This window comes from Anopheles funestus, chromosome X (assembly GCF_943734845.2).
Source record: "Anopheles funestus chromosome X, idAnoFuneDA-416_04, whole genome shotgun sequence".
NCBI classification, from domain to species: domain Eukaryota; kingdom Metazoa; phylum Arthropoda; class Insecta; order Diptera; family Culicidae; genus Anopheles; species Anopheles funestus.
In genome coordinates, this window is record NC_064597.1 from 8,473,648 (window position 1) to 8,492,749 (window position 19,102).

Consider the following 19,102-nt stretch of genomic DNA (forward strand, 5'->3'; position numbering starts at 1 on the left):
ATTATGATTCATAAGTAAACGCGGATTTTCGAAAAGTTATTGATAATGGAAAAAGTGATAATTTTTTTTAAATTAAAATAATTCCAAATTTTAATCAAAGATCAAAATTAATAAATAAATACGGATTTTCGAAAAGTTATCGATAAAAGTAAAAAAAGGTCAATAAAATTCCATTGCAATTCAATTAAAATTCCTTTCGCAGTGTGTTGTATATTTGACGAAATTCCAATCAAAACTTGTTTTTCTTGCCATTTTCACATATGGAGAAATAAGCTCATATAATGAAGCATTTATGGGTTAATTGAATTGTAAACAAATTCATCAAAAAAAAAAGGAAAATAACAGTGTGTGAAGCACACCGCGCGTCGGTTATGGATCCATACCATACAGGTTTTTGTCTGATAGCGTCATAAAATGCGTGAACTTCGCTCATCGTACAGACTGCGAGACGACTGCAGGACACCATCCGATGCCATAAAACGCACAAGGAAAGATAATAAAACGAATAATTAGGCGCGAACTTTGGCCAACATACCTTCGAAAAATCTCTTTCCAAAACAAAAAAGAACGAAAAAAACGATTTCGACAAAAGGATTGGAAAGCTGCACCACATGGCTGGTGCATGAGCTTATGTGTAATGTTGGGTATTGGGGATAATAGCCAAAAAAAAAAAAACAATCCTGATGAGCGAATGGCAGGCAAAGGAAACAGTGTGATGAAAGGGTTCGGAGTCGAATCGGTAATAAAGTTTTATTGGTTTATTGGAGAATTGTGGAACAACTCTTGTGGAACAACAGACGGTAAAACAGGAAAAGATTATCTGATGCGACTCGACAGTCGTAAAAGGTGTGGATGGTGTGAAATTTTTCCAAATATGGTAACCGATTAAGCAAAAAGACCTGATCAGCACCTTTTACCTGATCCTTCCAAAAACACATGATCATCATCTTCCAATAAAAGTTGAGAGTTTTGGAGTAAGAACAAAAATAGACAAGCTGTTTACCTTATTAAACCAAGCAAAGTTCGAAAGTCATTTCAATTTTCTATTTTTCCTCAGTTATCTGACGTAGGAGGTTAATGCTTCAGGAACGAAAAAAAAAAGAATAATGAAGCTCTCACAAATACACTCTATTACCGTAGGTTATTCACCCCAAACTTCTACATCTGTACAACATGTGAATTTGTGACTTCTCTGTACGTTGAAAGAAAATCGTTGCAATGTCCTCAATATTTCATCCTCAACATCTTCCGTCTCAACATAACCACACACGCACATGAATAAAATTTTTAATTTTTTTTTATAATTTTTTATTCTGTTTTTTATTTAGAGCATTATTTGAGTGAAAACAAACTTTTTTGAAACAATTGGCATTAAAATAAAACAATTTAATTTTTTTTGCAAAATTTCCCAAAAAAATGGCAAGGGGTACCCCTTATGAAATTTTCGAGTTGAAAATTTTTTTGAAATTTTTTTCTGATTTTTTATTCTTTTTTTAATTTAAAGCACTATTTAAGTGAAAAGAAACTTATTGCAACAAATTCCCATCAAAATATATCACATTTAAAATTTTTGCTACATTGCTCAAAACTGAGGAAAATTTTACATTTTCTCAAACAGGGTAAGGAACATGGTTCCTTGAATAACTTCTGACACAGACATCTAAGGGCATGGCCGTCCAAGAAGAAAATGTAGCCATTGGTGCCATCTATCGACCACAAGTTAAAAATTGGCGATCCGTTGGATACCGACCGAGTTATAGACAAAAGTTGATGCAAAAATGAGGAAAATTTTACATTTTCTCAAACAGGGTAAGGAACTTGGTTCCTCGAATAACTTCTGGCACAAACATCTGAGGGCATGGCCGTCCATGAAGAAAATGTAGCCATTGGTGCCATATATCGACCACAGGTTAAAGATTGGCGATCCGTTGGGTACCGACCGAGTTATAGGTGAAAGTTGGTGCAAAAATGAGGAAAATTTTCATTTTTTTTTTGAATTTTTTGATTTTGTTATTTTTTTCACTCTTTTTTTTATTTCAAGCATTATTTGAGTGAAAAGAAACTCATTGCAACCCATGGGGATTAAAATAAAACAATTTTATTTTTTTTGCAAAATTTCTCAAAAAAAAACGTAAGGGGTAAGCCTTATGAAATTTTCGAGTTGAAAATTTTTTAAAATTTTTTTTCTGATTTTTTATTCTTTTTTTACTTTAAAGCACTATTTAAGTGAAAAGAAACTTATTGCAACAAATTCCCATCAAAATATATCACATTTAAAATTTTTGCTACATTGCTCAAAAATGAAGAAAATTTTACATTTTCTCAAACAGGGTAAGGAACTTGGTTCCTCGAATAACTTCTGGCACAGACATCTGAGGGCATGGCTGTCCAGGAAGAAAATGTAGCCATTGGTGCCATCTATCGACCACAGGTTAAAGATTGGCGATCCGTTGGATACCGACCGAGTTATAGGCAAAAGTTGGTGCAAAAATGAGGAAAATTTTACATTTTCTCAAACAGGGTAAGGAACTTGGTTCCTCGAATAACTTCTGGCACAAACATCTGAGGGCATGGCTGTCCAAGAAGAAAATGTAGCCATTGGTGCCATCTATCGACCACAGGTTGAAGATTGGCGATCCGTTGGGTACCGACCGAGTTATAGGCAAAAGTTGGTGCAAAAATGAGGAAAATTTTACATGTTCTCAAACAGGGTAAGGAACTTGGTTCCTCGAATAACTTCTGGCACAGACATCTGAGGGCATGGCCGTCCATGAAGAAAATGTAGCCATTGGTGCCATCTATCGACCACAGGTTAAAGATTGGCGATCCGTTGGATACCGACCGAGTTATAGGCGAAAGTTGGTGCAAAAATGAGGAAAATTTTCATTTTTTTTTTATTTTTTTGATTTTTTTTATTATTTTTCACTCTTTTTTTTATTTCAAGCATTATTTGAGTGAAACGAAACTCATTGCAACCCATTGGCATTAAAATAAAACAATTTTATTTTTTTTGCAAAATTTCTCAAAAAAATGGCAAGGGGTACCCCTTATGAAATTTTCGAGTTGAAAATTTTTTAAAATTTTTTTTCTGATTTTTTATTCTTTTTTTAATTTAAAGCACTATTTAAGTGAAAAGAAACTTATTGCAACAAATTCCCATCAAAATATATCACATTTAAAATTTTTGCTACATTGCTCAAAAATGAAGAAAATTTTACATTTTCTCAAACAGGGTAAGGAACTTGGTTCCTCGAATAACTTCTGGCACAGACATCTGAGGGCATGGCTGTCCAGGAAGAAAATGTAGCCATTGGTGCCATCTATCGACCACAGGTTAAAGATTGGCGATCCGTTGGATACCGACCGAGTTATAGGCAAAAGTTGGTGCAAAAATGAGGAAAATTTTACATTTTCTCAAACAGGGTAAGGAACTTGGTTCCTCGAATAACTTCTGGCACAAACATCTGAGGGCATGGCTGTCCAAGAAGAAAATGTAGCCATTGGTGCCATCTATCGACCACAGGTTAAAGATTGGTGATCCGTTGGATAACGACCGAGTTATAGGCAAAAGTTGGTGCAAAAATGAGGAAAATTTTACATTTCCTCAAACAGGGTAAGGAACTTGGTTCCTCGAATAACTTCTGACACAGACATCTGAGGGCATGGCCGTTTATCAAGAAAATGTAGCCATAGGTGCCATCTATCGACCACAGGTTAAAGATTGGCGATCCGCTGGATACCGATCGAGTGATAGCCAAAACTTGGCGCAAAAATGATCCTTATTAAACTTCAACTAATTCGCATTAAAATAAATCAATTTAAAAAAATTGTTAAATTTCCCAAAAAAAAAGCTAAGGCCTTAGGAGATTACTGCCGAGGTTTTTTATGACTCTGAAATGAGTCGTTAAGCGAGCTGGTTCGTAATAAGGACTCATTAACTCTGAGTTGACTCACTAAAAAGGGTTGTTGTTCTCATCTCTACGCAGAAGACGGACTCCTTTAGACAGGATAAGGGAATAAGGGAATGGATAACTCAAGAGAAGTCTTTTCTCTGTAAATTAGTTTGAATGTCTGAATATTTCGGTTTAATGTCACATTCCAGAACATGCCTGAAGTAAAAAAGGGATACTCCATCCCACTCCACGTTAGAGAAATTGGCGTTTTTTTGGTGGTTTTAGCTTTCTTTCAAACTTCCATCTTTGCCCAGAGGAAAACAGCAAAGTAAACGTTATTTCTTGAGGACTATTCAATTCCACCAACATCAACAACGAAAGATAGTCAACGACAACATGAAAACATGCTTAACAACAGACCTAGACCTTCGTTGGAGAACCTTCAATGGTTTTGTTTATAGTCGATTTTGGAGTTGTTCTTTGATTTTGCCTTTATTTTGATGTTGTCGCAATAATATTGGAATCAGAAACGAAGAATCAGTTAAGTGACGGAAGAGATTAAATCAACACGAGACGTGATTCTGTGGTCGATCGGTGCTTCGGTTGTGTAAATAATAAAACCTTTGATCACGCACATTCTCTCTCTCTCCCTCTCTCTCCCTGTCTCCGTCTCACCACAAAGCGTGTTGAGGTAACTTCATGCTGACTGCTCAACATCTGCTAGCAGCGTGACATGTATTGTGTTCAGCGCAAGTGAGCTACGCAATTGCGACACACGCACGCAACTGCAGACACTTGAAAAACAATCGTTAAAAATAATATGCGAAGGTTGGTGACGCTCGTGATCGTTGGTTCTCGTATCTTGAAGTTGAGGAGAGAGTAACGTAGAAGAGGAGAAGTAACGTTGTCTGGTTCCGTTATTTATAAAGAACCCTTCTTTGATCTGTTTTTTCGATTCTTTGAACTTCCATTGAAGAATGGCTGTGGAGAGAAGGGACTTGGATAAGACTCTTTGGTGATGATAAAGGGATTTATGTCGTCTACAAATCTAGAACAGTTCTTTGATTGATCATTCGATTTTACTTTAATTATTGTTCTCTTCCGTTCTGGATATTGAAACAAAAGGAATTCCTCAGCTCAAACTAGAAACTAGTCAACTAGGCTTCTTGAGGAACCTTCTTATTGGTCAGGTGTTGTGAAGTGCCTCACCTGAGACATTTCGCACCCTTATAAACGTCTGTTAATCATCCCTTGTTCGCTTGAATGAATAGGTCAAAGCAGTAGAACGTTCACACCCTTCTGAATATTCTTCAACCTCATCATCTGGTGATTGGTGCTCGTCCCTCTTCTTCTGCGTTATGTTTCCCATCCATTTCATCACTGTTTGTTTGACTTACCTAGACTAAGGGTGGTCAATTGCTACCCTTATACCGGTGGGAACCAATGGGCAGTGTATTTGAAAGGTAATGCAAGACATCGGAAAATAAACCTTCGTTTCTTTGTGTCAAATAGCAATGGCGCATCCGTTCGAGAATGCCGCACCCAAAGCCTAATGAGTCATCAGTGTGAACGTTAGTCAAATGCTTCGTGGTAAAGTTCAATGCAAAGGCTTGGAATGTAAATTGAAAAACTTTACATCACGACTGACTCGAATGAAATTAAACGCCTCACAAACCTACAATCGTCTCCAATAAATACCGCCAGCTGCAGGATGTCATAATGTCATAATTATTCATGTCTGGACATGGACACGATGGACTGGACAATGAGGATCGATTGCATCTTCGTGCGTTTGTACGTTTTTTTAATTATTTACAGCCTCAATAGGCGATGGATCTCTGGAAACCGTCACCGTGGAATGAGATTGACTCGAACGAGTCATATTCCACGTCAAGGTGAACACGCGGATGGAATGTATTTTCTGATGACATTCACACTTGCGAGGAGTTCGGGAGGCGTCTCTAGACAATGCTCGTGTACTTCGCTTGTGGCGCGTTTTGCGTCGTAGTTTGCTTGAATGAACGTGAATTGCTGATCTCAACAATCATCAGCTATCATCAGGGAAATACACAACGTTCCAGGAAGGAGATATCATACGTGCTTTTTCGAAAATTTGTGTGGCCAGCAAACACTTGCGAATTCCTTCGTTACAAGCGGGATGATTTTTCCCCCTTATCTCGCGAATGATGGAAGGAGTGCAAAGGGAATGGACTGAAAGACAAGATCATTTATCCGGTCGGCAGCAGGAAATGCAAACTCACCAATTTGCCAGTTAGAACACCCATGGATACAAATAATGCCCCCTTTTATGCTTTTATTCCACTTCAGACTTCAGGTTTTCGGGGTTTTGGGTAATCAAACTTTTATTACTTCTCAGTTGGAAGTGGCGTCGGAACCGTTTTTTCTGAATTATGTTTTATTCTTTTATATGATTTGTGTTGATGTTGAAGTTGGGCAACGTAAGCACGAATGAGTTGAAGCAAGCGAAATGGTAATAAAAAATCATAGAAATATTTCGTGACAGTTTTGAGCATAAACTTGGGAATAAAGTAGCTGTTTCTTGAAAACTCATTACCTCCACAGTATGTGTACTTATTCTACACAATTTTAGGGAAGTATAGACACTGGATTTCTTCGCTTTTTTCAATAGAAAAATGTAATGTAAAGTTGTTGTATACGTTAACCATTTGCGAAGTCGTCGATCAAGGCTAGTTACTCAGCGTTCTGGAATTCTCTGAGTGTCCTAGATCACTCACAGCAAATCTATTCGTATTTCGTTCGTAGTCAAACCAAAGTGGGAATGCATGATTGTTCGATTTTCATCCCTTCCAATCTATTTTGGTCTAGGAAACTGCTCCCACTCAACTATTTTTAACGAACGAGTAGCCGAATCATCCCCCACTATGCATTTAATCGTCACTCACATCGTCGCGAACGGCATATACGCTCAGTACTAATGAAATAGCGAATAGCGAAATGCTCTTCTAACACGATTGTTGCATGAGACTCGTTTTCCTAGCCTTCCCTCTGAAAGAGAGAGAGAGAGAGATGGAGAGAGAGAGAGATCTTCCCTTCTGAGAAAGGGCATGATACATGTACATGAGTCAAACATTTGTCCATGGAAGCTTTGTATCATTTGATCAATTCTGTAAGTAGTCATTAGATTATAACGAAAAGGTCAAAAAGATGAATTAAATTTTGACAAAGTCTTCTCTAAGGAGCGGCTTGGTTCCACACGACAGGAAAAGGGATCAAATCTCATCGTAACAAAGACTATCCGGCTTCGTTGGAAAAATAGTCTTGATACAGCCAGGCCATTCTTAAGAAGCAAAAAAAAGTCTTCTCGACTTCATATCGTGAGATCATAATCATTAGACTTCAAATATGGTGAAAGGCAGTTTGTCCTCAATACTTTCTAATTTATCAAATCTTCAGGAATGGATGTGTTCAGTGGGACATTCAATTTCACGGTGTATTAAGCCTCCATCTTTTTCACAATTGGCAACAGAAATGACAATCTCTTTTTTGAGGACAAACAACAACCTTTCACCGACAGCTTTGTGTGGAATCTACGATTATCTTTTCGTCGAAGTGAATTTCTATACCATTGGAAACAAGTCATTGACACTAGAGTTAGGATAACATTAAGGAACTAATCTTTGCCTTCATCAGCAAAATGTCAATTTAATTTGTGAAAGCGGTTGCAGCTGTGTGCTATAAAGCACAATCCCATGTCACGGGCCTGGTAATTGCAGAGCACTTCATCTCTGGTGCTGGTATCATAAATCGCTGGAGCATTTATTGGTAACGCCGCTCGCGCGAGTACTTCCTCCAGGAGCGACTGTCTTGTGTACGAGTGTTGGGCTTATTTTATGTGCATTTTTTTCTGCAAAGCATCATCTGAAGTGGACAAAGAAAAGGTTACGTTATGCCATCGTGCAAGACCGTATATCCAGAGGGAACGTAACAATAAAAGGAAAGGAGCCTTACCAGGCGGAAGGAACTGAACGTGTCTCGAGTGGGTGAAGTTTAACTTTCCATGTATGTCATGATGAGTACCAATTTTTGCTCAATTTCTTTACAATTCCACCGATACATTGCCTTGGAAGATCAGAATATCCTTCACTGATAGTTCACAAATCCAATTACATCAGGGCGATCTGTACGAACGATCGAACGAAATCGAACCCAAGTGTTGATTGTGACCCATCATAAATGTATCATTTTATCGTCTGCTTGGTGGTATTCAAATTTAAGCCAGAACCAGAAAGCCCGCGGTTATTCAAAACAATGCTATCGAAACGGAAAGCTATTCGGAACATAAATTTGGAGAAACGTTGCAAAAACGCTCCAGAAGTAATAAAAAGAAACGAACAATAAAACACGTTTTGGCTGTCTAGATTCGATCCATCGATGGGCCGGCGGATCGAATGATCGAAAGTGATTTATTATTGTGTTCAGACACAGCATAAAGAAGCTGCTCTTAGCACGAGTTTCAGAGGAATTGGATGGAGTAGGATTTTTAAAGTTTTTGTTGGTTTTTTTTACATGCAATTTGGAGAGACAAAAATGCTTTTCCATCACTCCTCACTCATCATTTAGGTCCTTAGGAATAATTAAGAATCTAAAAGCAACGCCAGCATAAAACAGCTGCGAAGGCGTAAACTGTGGAAACGCACGAGTACAAACCAACAAAACACACATCAGCATGGCTCCAACAGTGCAGTGGAACAGTGGAATTCCCTTGGAGGCCCTTACGGTGAAGAGGGACGACGGAGGCGAGAGGGCGAAGAGGTGAAAAGCAAGTAACAACGCAATAAGACTCTTACGTATTTTTTTTAACAACCCTTTGCGGTCGAGGCCATTGTTGCTTGCACTTGAGTTTTATTCCCGTCTCCAACACGATGTCGACGATTTTCGAAGTTCAATCGATTCATTCATTAAAACTTGAAGGAATTTTAATAGTCTTGAATTCCTTTTTGGTGTGAAGATGCATTCCAGGATTATCTGGGCACACGTAACACAGCAATATAATTTTTTCTCGTCTTCTTTCACGCATGTAATGGACAGAGCTAACCTTGAAGACCCTCTTTGGTGCTCTTCAGCATTCCCATTTAGCTTAATGCTTTTATTGTTATTTGACGAAGATTTTTTTCCTTGTCGATGTCGATATACTTCACTTGAATAAGTGTCTTCACATGCTTTAAATAGATCGCTGGAGTTTCCCCTTGTCTTTTTGTCTTTTTCTAGCTGATACAATTAAAGTTAGAATTTACCAGAGATTTTTTTTTCACGTCTGAAATTTCTACAAGAAAACAACAAGTGGTTGCGGGGTGGTCTTCCCGGGCAACAACATGCATCAGGTTTTATTTATATCAAAACAATGTTCTCTCTCCCCCTCTCTCTCTTTTCTCTTCTTGGCCTACTCAGGGTGACCTTCAATAGTCGTAATAGTTTCTTTGGAAATCCGTACTGCTCCATGGTGTGACATAGTTCGGTGCGATCTATGATGTCGATGCTCTCGGTACTTCTGGAGGATCTACCGTAGAGTAAAGCTTTGGTCGATGATCGATTTGCCTCCAACAAATCCAGCTTGGTAGCTTCCGGCGAAAGGTGTTGCAAGTGGCGCAAGTCTGTAGAAGAGTATTCGGGATAGGATCTTGTAGGAAGCACTCAGGACATTGTCTGTATGACATCCAGTTTCCACTCCTCCGGTAGTTCTTCCTGGTCCCAAATCCTTACGATCAGCCGATGCATAATGACGGGAAGCCGGCCCCCTCTTGAATCACTGCCAGCTGACTTGTTGCATTTCATCTGCTTAATGGCACTGAAGAGGGGCGGTCTGGTGGTGCATGTGATAAACGGCGCCAGTCCACACGGCCGGACCGGGTTCAAATCCCATCCGGACCGCTCCCCCGTAGCAAGGACTGACTATCCGGCTACGTGGTAAAATAAGTCTAGTATCCCAGAAATGGCCGGCGTGACCTGCAAGGTCGTTAAGCCAAGAAGAAGAAGAAGAATGGCACTGAAGACTTCGTCCAAGGGTTTCTGGAGCACTTCGTCACCATCATGCTGACTGTCGTAGTATTGCTCTCCTCTGCTTCCCGCACCTGGTTCGGTATCTCCTACATCTGTTTCGTCACTTGGAAATGAATGCAAGTTCATCAGCTAAATCCAAACTCCGAACTGATCTGATCGTCCTCCACGTTCTAAATATGAAGAGCGATACTGGTGGTATCTCCTGTGATTCATAGATAAACGCTTGAAAGGAGAATTGGTTCGATCATGTGACAATAAATTAGAAGTGGGACCCCTTTCCTACACCACCGTGCAGACGAGTGTATCGAGAAAAAAAGTTTTCTTCTGCCACCAACATTCAGACACATTTCCGTTCTTCGAGGACTTTCTTTTTCCGGCGGGATCCTACTCACTAGTGATGGGAAATGATCCCAAATGTTGGGATTGGATCATTGGCATTTTTTTCAAACCCATATCAGATCCGATCACTTGATTCGGATCACCTTTTGGTCCCTTGGGGGAGGAAAAAGAGGGGGGGGGGGGGGGGTTGCTAATCAAAATTCACACCACTACTACTTACTACAAAAAGAGGAAAAAAAAAATCAAACAAAGGTATTATGTAACAAAATTTATTTTACATCTGAAGCCTGTATATATGTCTCACTCGCCGCAGTTGGTTACATAGCTTTAATACATCGATCACCTTCATCCCTTTCTGTTCTACTGCTTGGCTAAATTCCCATTCCATTCTCTTCAAATCCAATCCCCTTTTTGAATGAATTGAATCAGTTGCATGAATGAGTCTGCTTTTCAAGGTTTCGTTCTCCGTTGATCTGATGTAAAACTTCACGATTGGTATTCGGCTTCATATGCAAAATGGAAGAAATAGAAAGAAGAAAAAAAGATCCCCCTAAAGTCGCGCACATCCCGGCCTGGTGGGGGGAGAGGGCTGGAAACAGCTTTACCAAGTGTGCCGGGGGTGGGGACTTTATTCGTCCCCAACTTCATTTGTTCGCTTTGCCATATGTTTTGCCCATGGTCGGAGCGTAACAATGCTGATGACGGTAGTTCTGGGAAAAGGGAAGCCAAAGGAGCAGGGTGAGGGGTTAAATTTTGTGTGGTTACTCATACACTATCGATGTCTAGGTGATGCTTACATAATGTCGATCCATGTACGCCCAGCAGGGTTCGTCGATGCGGGTGTTCACCGCACAGCTGGGGCACGGCGAACGGAGCGGCTTGTTGCATACCGAGCATTTAATTTTCCGTAGTAAGGTACCTATGCACGAATTTAAAGACACGCGAAACAAAAAAATTGTATTTTGTTTATATGCAAAAGAAAAACCCTTCTCAAACACTTACTGTTCCATTGATTCACAACTCCGATTCGCTCCATGTTGTCGTCCATATTGTTTGGAATCACACCAAGACGCACCTGTATTACACGCAAGACGGTAGACGATGCTTCAGCAAAGGAATGTCAGCCGTAACTGAGCGGAACGACACTTCAATGAGTTTGCTAACTCGTACCCGCGCACAGTACATCGCGATTCTTCGTCGTATTCGTCATCAATGACACTGAGCTGGGTTGCTCATTCCCTAGCGTGTTTATTTTATTTTATTCCCACTGTTTTACCCTTGTGCGAGCATGCAATAGTAATGATATATTTATTTGAAAAATAATTACATGAAGAAAGAAGGGGTAGGGAGGGAGGGGGGTGAAAATATTTTTGGAATGTTGTGAAACATTTCACGCTTTGTTAAATTTTATGCTAAAGATATACGGCCTGGTCGTCCCTACGGTAATAATTAAATGGAAATAAATTTTATGCTGAATTTATTTATTTTTGTAGCCACTAAACACTGAGCTTCTTGTATATTTTTTAGGTATGTTATAAGAAAGACATAATTAGAAAAAAACTAAAATTAATTAAACAAAAAAAAAAATTAAGAAAAAATAACCTTTTGTCCCTCTCTCTCTCTCTCTCTCTCTCTCTCTCTCTCTCTCTCTCTCTCTCTCTCTCTCTCTCTCTCTCTCTCTCTCTCTCTCTCTCTCTTTTGTTGGCTTTAACGGCCTCAGTGGTTACGCGTGCCATTTGTGGCTTACGAGACATATTTTACCACATAGCCAGATAGTCAGTCCTTGATACCGGGAGGACGGTCCGGATGAGATTTGATCCCCGGTCCTGTCGTATGGAGCCGGCGCCGTTTATCACATGCACCACCGGGCTGTTCAAAAAAATTTAAATTAGTTAAATAAAAAGAAATTAGAGAAAAATAGCCCCTTGTCTCTCTCTCTCTCTCTCTCTCTCTATCTCTCTCTCTATCGCTCTCTCTCTCTCTCTCTCTTTCGTTGGCTTTTAACATCCTGTAAGAATTCAACACCGTTTGCGATCGTTTCGAACCTGATTTGTCGCGATTTGTGTTTCCAAATTGTATACGTGAAGTGCGCCCCATTAGTTGTTAAATGTTATACAACATAAATGTTCAACAAACGCTATCAATGTTAAAATAATAAAAAAAAACGCTTAAAGGATCACATACGGTCCGTTGAATTTAACCAATAAAATAACAAATAACAAAAGATCACGCCGGCCATTTCTAGCTTCTGGCGTACGACCGAGACCTTTCACCGTATTCACCTCGGTCCAATTTCACATGCAACGCATGCAAATGAATTATGAAACCCCAAACAAATGTATTAATAAATAATAAATAATAAATAATAAATATGTGTTTTATTGCCCTAGAGTTCAGTACCTTTTGAGAAACTTTCTCATCGAAAATGAATGAAAGAAAGAGAGAGAAAATACAACCTCACATACATTGCGAATTTCGATTTATTATCTTCCAAAAATTGAATATCTATTTAAATCTATTTTTTGTTTATAATGCATCCATCCCGGAAGAAGGCCAAACACACATCTGGGATGTTGCAGCACGACGGAAATGGTACTTGCTCGACCTCTTTCCTTTTCCCCACCGTCCGCAAATATTAAGGCTTGGGGCGGTTACAGTGATGGTGTCTGAACGTCTGAAATGGAGAAACCATTGCGCGGGGGGTTAGTTTTGTGTTCAAACACACAATATCCACCTGGGAAACTGCACGGATGCACCGATGCCTTACCCGATCTTTGTCTTGAAAGGCAAAGCATGGCTTTTTGGACTGGCTCCGCACCAAGCAACACCACGGACACCGAAAGCGAAGCCGCTTGTTGCATACGGAACATCTCAAGTGCTCAATTCTGTCTGCAGTGTGCAAGGAATAAAGGGAAAGAAATGCGTAAGAAGATTGTGGCTCTGATGCCAGTCAAAATGGGCACACCGTTCAATGCACTTACACCTCCATTGATTCAAAACCCAATATTTATCCTTTTCACGGTTCATTTTCTTCTTCGTTGAAAGGCCAATTCACTGCAAAGCAATACACAAAGAACCACGCGCTAACGCAAAACTTGGCCACACGCTGTCGATCCAGTCGATAGTACTTGGAGCGCCACAATGGATTTATAACGCACAAGATGGTTGACAAATCAAATGCTTGACAATGCCATTTTGACAGGTTGACAGATTGCGCAGCACTGCGGATTAATTGTAAACAAGCAGCTAGCTGACAGGTTTTAATCCAGCAGGTGCAACTACATTACATCAGCGCCATTTTCCGCGTAATTAATTATTGATTTTAACGTCAAACCGTCAAAGATGGAGAGGAAGAAAATGAAACGTAAGTCTTTTCACGCGTTTGTTTTTTGATTTTCCTTTTGATGGAACGCTTTTTTCGCATCTTTCTCGGCTAGCTGATCAAAGGTGAAGCCTCGTGAGTGTCCTTTACAAAATGAGTCTTCAGCAGTGTTGTTTCGAGTGTCAACTTAGCATAAGCGACGAACCTTGCTGGACCATACTGGGCAGCAAAAAATGTAAGTGATTCGATCCTTTAACCTTCAACAGTATGGAAGACACGGCCATTTATGGGTTTTCTTTCTTCTCTAGCCACGGGACTATCCCCCTGCACATTATGTAATCGCCTTCGGAGGATTCAAAAAAAAAAAGGAACGAAGTTGGAACGTCGCCCGCCATAGAAGCTGCAAATATTTAATCGATTTAAACAATGCGAAATTTGAGCTAACGATTTCTTGAGCTAACGATGAATAATTTTAACGATGAATAAAGAACGCAATAATGTAATTTGTGTAGATATTTTATTTAACAAAAACTTCTGCATTACGTTTTGGCACTGTTGTACAGAATAATAATAAGCGTCTTTTGTGAATTTTTCATATTTTCTCAACTTTTTAATTCTGTTGATTTTTTTTCTTCATTAAGCCACATTATTCTTCTCTTAACATTAACATACATATTTACAGGACAGTTGTAGTAAAATTTAATATTCATGTTCCGCTTCTGAAGGTGTATTACCTGCACCTGGAAGCGGAAAATACGATGAGCTATTTTCGTACCGAATAATTAATGGAAAGTGGGCGACCGGAGAGATGTTGTCGCTCGAACAAGCTTCTACGGAAGCTGCAAAAAACGCACCGAAACACCATCTGTTTTTGTAGCTTTGAAGTAGCATACAGTAGCAAACGCACATTCAATAATAGTTTTGTTTTTGTTTTTCCATCCGATTTGTATGAAGTGCGTTTTATTGCACGAATGTTGGTTTAGCAGTTCCGTTCGTCACAAAGCGAGCATTGTTTGATGTCTGTGGGTTTGTCGTTATTTTAAAAAACATTTTTAAATACACCGAAATAACATAGCATTAGCGGGAAGTGAAGAGTACATCGGTTTCCATTCGATAGCTTCGGTCAATCACTTTTATTGTGGAAATTGTCTGCCTCAAGATCACAAAGGTGTATGACCGGTTCTGGTGCTATCGTCCGGTGAAAGGTAAATGTCCATTCCATCCGTAACTAAACTGCAGTTGAACTTTCGTGCCGTGTCGAAATCCGGAGGCCGATGCAATAATTCCGTCCATCAATCATGTTCCGTCGATGTCATGCAAAATTGATGCATCTTCGTCTTCGTGGTGGCTACCAGAGGACGCTCGCGATGCGACCGAAGGCCCGGAAAAAAGGTAACACAATAGAACAGCCTCTCCCTTCTCGAGAACGGTCATTCGCGGTGGCAAAGCGAAAACATGTTTTACGATGCATTTTACAACCCGGACCCGGTCGCCGTGTGTGGAATCGTCTTCGCCAGGAAATTTAATTCTTAATATCGTTGTTTGGCACCGAAATGTCAAAACAAAATGAGCCAACCTGGTTCTATAAAGGTTCTGACAGGAAAAAAAGTCGGATATTGACTGTAGTGAAGTCAGTCGTTTTTTGTTCCCCGGTAGATTACCCACGTTTTTTGTAATCTCCTCCACGTTATAAAATAAAACACAACGTAGGGCAAAACAGTTATTATTAATTTTAATAAAGATATTCGGAACAAAACATTGGTGCCGTGACCAGGATTAACCATCGTTAATTAATCGCTGCCACAATCTATCATCGCGCGTTTCTTTTGTGTGGTATTGATAGTATATGTGTGTGTTAAGCGGAACAAAATGGTTGACGAAAAAACGCTGAAAAAAGCCTATACAAAGCGTCGCAACGCGGTAGAAGCGCTTCATCGGCAGAAAGGATTCGTGGTATCTATTACCACGAGTAATACAAAGGAAGCGCTCAACAGGCTTGATCTTCTTGAGAGAGCGTATGAAAAGTTCGAATCCGTCCAGGATGAAATCGACGGACTAGAAGAGAACGACGATATGACCAACGAGAATTGCGATCTGCGAGCGGTTCTGGAGCAATTGTATGCGGAAACAAAAACTGCACTGCAAGCCGCCGTAACATGCGTGAGTGGAAGTGTCGTCAAGGCTGAAACAAATACATCGGCGCAGCGTATTAAGCTGCCAACGATTTCGCTGCCATCTTTTAGTGGCAATCCATCGGAATGGCTTTCTTTTCACGATACCTATGTATCACTCATACATGATTCCGATGGCATTACGCCGGTGCAAAAATTCCATTACCTACGGGCGGCACTGAAAGGCGAAGCAGCAATCGTTATTCAAACGCTGGCTATCACAGCGGATAATTACGATTTGGCTTGGAAAACCGTGGTAAACCGTTATTCCAACAAAGTGCTACTACGAAAGCGACATGTAAGGTCATTGTTCGCTATAAAGAAAGCATCAAACGCAACCAGTGCAGAAATTCGACGGGTATCGGATGAGTTTGCGTTGAACACTAAGGTTCTGGAACAACTCGGTGAGCCGATCAATGACAATAGTTCCATCCTCATCGAGATGCTTATTCGAAAAATTGATGACGATTCAATCAGTTCCTGGGAAGAATCACTAGAGCCAGAGAAGCAGCCAACTTACTCAGAGCTATTGGCATTTTTGCACAAGCGGATCCACCAGTTGGAAAGTATTGCCATTGATCATTTGCCGGCTAATGCAGAACACTCCCGAAAGAGTATTAAAATGCGTGTAAACGCCAATGTGGCCGCATTTGATCAGCATAGTAAATGCCCAGTTTGTTCTGAGGATCATTTGGTGTATCAGTGTATGCGTTTCAATGGCTATGATTCCAAGAAGCGATCTGAGATTGTATCCATGCACAAATTGTGTAGACTATGTTTGAAGGTTGGCCATGAATCGCGTCAATGCAGTCTTAAATTGAAATGCAGGATATGTTCCAAGCGGCACAACACATTGGTTCATGACGTGCAGCTTCAGGGCGATAACCATCTAACATCATCAAGCAGTGTAGTATCCGGCAACCCAGCATCCAGCAGTGCAGCATCAGCCACCAGCAGAATGACCATCGCAAATATAAGCTCAAATAATTCGATTTCTCGGCATGCTCATTCCTTGCTCTCTACCGTTTTAGTTTTTGTCGCTGATGCCAATGGTATGGAGTATCCAGTTCGCGCTTTACTGGACAATGGAGCGCAGCCCAACGCTATTAGTGAAAGGCTCTGCCAGCAGCTCAGATTGCCCAGACAGCGGGCTAATGTCATCATCACAGGGGTGGACGAGGTACCAACTAAGGCATCCAGTGAGGTTACAGCCAGCTTTCGATCGCGTAGCGGCATGTATTCGACGTCGCTCAGCTTCCTTGTTTTGCGAAAGGTGACGGCTAACACTCCAGCAAGGTCCTATGACATCGGTAGCTGGACGATTCCAGTTAACATATCTCTAGCCGACCCAGACTTCAACCACTCAAACAGAATAGATATGATCTTAGGCGCTTCGCATTTTTACACCTTTTTGAAGGAAGGTCGTATTCGTTTGAGCAACGGTCCCATGTTAGTGGAAACAGTCTTCGGATGGGTGGTAACTGGCGAACTTTCTCAATATGACTTGCTGAGTGATGATATGGATGTTCGATGCAACGTGGCTACGATCTCAGTGGAGGATCAAATTAAGAAGTTTTGGGAAATAGAAGAAGTAAGCTACGCCAGAGCTTTACCGGATGATGAAGTTGAGCGTTATTACCAGGAATCAACTTCTCGTGATGAAGCGGGGCGCTACATGGTTCGATTGCCAAAACACGCGGACATAGAAAGCATGATTGGTAATTCAAAGTCTGCAGCTACCAGACGTTTTCTGCTGTTAGAAAGAAGGCTGTCGAAGGATGAATTAATGAAGCAGCAATACCATGCTTTCATGCATGAGTACATATCTTTGAATCACATGAGTCCGTTAACCTCAAATGCCACCCAAGACAACAAAATTTCGTACTACTTGCCACATCATGCCGTGATAAAGGAGGCTAGCTCAACGACTAAACTACGCGTTGTCTTCGACGGAGCTGCTAAAACTAGTACTGGACATTCGTTGAATGATGCATTACTTGTGGGCCCTGTAGTGCAGGATGATTTGCTTTCGCTGATCTTACGGTTCCGTAAATTTCCAGTAGCTGTGGTTGCCGACATTGAGAAAATGTATAGGCAGGTACTGATACATCCGGCGGATCGCTCGCTCCAGCGTATTCTGTGGAGATTTGATGAGACTCAGCCTATACTGGAGTATGAGTTGGCTACTGTTACGTACGGACTTACACCTTCCTCGTTTCTCGCCACAAGAACCATGCTTCAGCTTGTTGAGGACGAAGGTTGTAAGTATCCATTAGCAAGCAGCGCAATCCGCAACCATCTGTATATGGATGATTTAATAGCAGGCGCAGACAGCATTGATCAAGCCATACGAATGCGTGACGAATTAAATGAGATGATGAGCAAGGCAGGATTCCGATTTCGGAAATGGGCGTCTAACGAGCTTGCCGTATTAGCGGATCTTCCTTCAGAGTTGCTCGCCACTAGATCGTCCATTAGATTTGATGAAAGGGAAAGCATTAACACGTTAGGCATCGCCTGGGAACTGAAGTCAGATGTTTTCCGTTTTAACATTGGAGCTTTGAAGCGTCAGGATAAATGGGTAAAGCGTTCCATCCTGTCAAACATCGCAAAACTCTACGACCCGTTGGGACTAGTGTCACCGGTTGTTGTTCAAGCTAAAATCATCATGCAGGAGTTGTGGCTGTCATCTGTTGGATGGGATGAAGAGCTACCTGAACAAGTATGCCTAAAGTGGGCTCAGTTTTGTGACCAGTTGCCTAACCTCGAACAATTCAGCATACCCCGTTTTGCTTTTCATAGTAACTTCGTCCGTGTAGAACTGCATTATTTTGCTGATGCTTCGAATGTTGCATACGGCACTTGTGTCTACGCTCGATCCGAGCATGAAAATGGAAGTGTTCAGATCTGCTTGCTGGCATCAAAATCCAGGGTTGCCCCTTTGAAGCCGTTAACTATTCCTAGGCTGGAGTTATGCGCGGCGCTACTTTCTGCGCGTCTACACGAGAGAGTGTCTAATGCTTTGGATATGCAGATCGACAGCATCCATTTTTGGTCTGATTCAACAATCGCCATTCAGTGGATACAAGCTCCAGCTCGTACTTGGAAAACGTTTGTTTCAAATCGAGTTGCAGAAATACAGGAACTCACACACGGATATGAATGGAGACACGTTGCGGGTAAACAGAATCCAGCCGACCTTATATCACGTGGTGTTCCTGCAGATCAGCTAGTGAAAAGCAAGCTTTGGATAAATGGACCGGAATGGCTAGCTACCTCAAAATCTTCCTGGCCAGAAACTCATCTTCCTAGTGAAACCACAGTTGCTGAATTAAAAG

The 19,102-nt window shown here is 40.8% G+C and overlaps 1 long non-coding RNA gene across 1 annotated transcript; it reads left to right on the top strand.

Moving 5' to 3' along the window:
* Nucleotides 1–1,725: 1,725 nt before the first annotated feature.
* LOC125766981 (uncharacterized) lies at nucleotides 1,726–5,531 on the top strand. Its single transcript, XR_007418713.1, has 3 exons — nucleotides 1,726–1,909; nucleotides 2,432–2,811; nucleotides 3,334–5,531. It is a non-coding gene; the product is annotated as an uncharacterized LOC125766981 (long non-coding RNA).
* Nucleotides 5,532–19,102: the final 13,571 nt, after the last annotated feature.